The following is a 2,102-nucleotide window of genomic DNA, read 5'->3' as shown; positions in this document are numbered from 1 at the left end:
CTCCAGAAAAACTCTTTCTTCTCCTCTTCTGTCCTCTCTTCATTTTTTTTCAAAGCCTCCTTCCTCAACTCATTTAACATTTCTCTTTCCTTTTCACCGAGATCTCTTCTCAACCAAATCTTCCTTGTTGTTTCCTGCTGGGCTAACCTCCATGACTTCTCCACCAATTCATCTACATCCTTTTGTGAGTTAATTTGATTCTTACTGGCCTCATACCTTCTTCTGTGAACTTTCCAATTCTATGGAAGTCCTCTATTTCTTGTACTAGGTCTTTTCCCTCCTCCTGCACCACATTAATGATATTATTTATCACCTTTTTTATGTTTTTCTCTCTCTCCATTTTACTCGGTGTCTTATCCTCCTCCACACCAAATATCACCACACATCTCTTTTTGTCTACAGTTTCCCTCACCAATGTCTCATTTGACTTAATAACCTTCACAACTTTCTCAGCAATCTTCTCTTCTATGATCTGTTGATCTATAATTTCAGCAAGGCCCAAAGTTTTCTCCCAGACTCTTTGATTTCCTTTTCCAGACTTGCAACTTTGTAATTTACCTCCTTTCTTTCCACTTCCTGACTTTTTCCATTCAGCCTGCTTCTCCATCACTTTTCCTAAAGATTCTCCACATTTGTCGCAATTCACTTTAATTAACTTAACTTCCTCTTTCAGTACTGCATTTTCTGTCTTCATTTCAGCACACTCTTTCAGCACATTGTTATGACTCTTTCCAGTTTGCCATACTTTTCAAATAGTTTTCAATTTTTCCTTCTAATTCCAGAATTTTCTTGACATAGATGCTCTTTTCCATTGTACCTTGGAAGCCTGTGAAGTCTAATTTCTCTTCCGAATATGCGGCCACCATGTTGCGCAGATGTAAACACTCCCAGCTGATGGTTCCAACGCAGGTTACAGTTAAAATTCACCTTCCCTGGACATTACTTGCTTCTCAACAGTTAACATATGGAGACGGGACAAACATTACATGCTCCTTACCCACCTTAGTTACTCTTAGGCAACGGCAACAGTAGCAGTAAAGATGATTTCTCCAGAGCTCAGCGACCGCGTCTTCTGTGTACCGTACCGTGTGTATTTACCTAATTGTATTTACCTAATTGTAACATACGGGAAAAGAGCTATGCTCGTGCTGTCCCGTCTCCATATCTACTAATGTCCAGCTTTTTCTTAAAATCATGAATATTCCTTGCGTTGACCACTTCCACGTCTAAACTATTCCATGCTTCCACCCTTCTATGAGGGAAGCTATATTTTTCACATCTCTCCTATAAGTGGCCATTTTAGTTTTTCCCATGCCCTCTCGACATTCTTTCATTCCACATACACAGATCTTCCCTATCCATTTTTCCATGCCAATCATCACTCTGTATATTGCTATCAGGTCTCCCCTTTCTCTTCTGTTTTCCAGGGTCGGAAGTTGCATTCTTTTCAGTCTGTCTTCATAAGTCAAATCTCTTAAGTCAGGCACCATTTTGTTGCAGCCCTCTGTACTTTCTCTAGTTTCCTTATGTGTTTCTTTAAGTTCGAGCCCACTGTATTGTTGCATATTCAAGCCTCGGTCTTATCATTGCAGTAATTATTTTCTTCATCATTTCTTCATCTAAATATACGAACGCCACTCTTATGTTCCTCAATAAGTTCAATACTTCTCCAATTATTTTGTTTATATGTCTCTCTGGCGATAGGTCATTGGTAATTGTCACCCCAAGGTCTTTTTCTTCATGACTGGTTTTATGTCTTCATTTCCTATCTTGTACATACTCCTGATTCTTCTTTCACTCTTGCCAAACTCTAATTTCTTGCATTTTGTCGTGTTGAACTCCATTTGCCATGTACAGCTCCATTTCCATATTCTGTCCAAGTCTTCCTGGAGTAGTTCGCAATCTTTGTCACATCTCACTTTTCTTAACAATTTTGCATCGTCTGCAAATAGGCTCACATAACTGGACACCCCATCCACCATGTCATTTATGTAGACCGCGAACATTACTGGTGCCAACACTGATCCCTGTGGAACTCCACTCTCCACCAAGCCCCATTCTGATGGTCTGTCCTTAATTATTGTTCTCATTTCTCTTCCTAC

Source organism: Portunus trituberculatus, chromosome 11 (assembly GCF_017591435.1).
Source record: "Portunus trituberculatus isolate SZX2019 chromosome 11, ASM1759143v1, whole genome shotgun sequence".
NCBI classification, from domain to species: domain Eukaryota; kingdom Metazoa; phylum Arthropoda; class Malacostraca; order Decapoda; family Portunidae; genus Portunus; species Portunus trituberculatus.
This window is presented reverse-complemented; position numbering follows the sequence as displayed.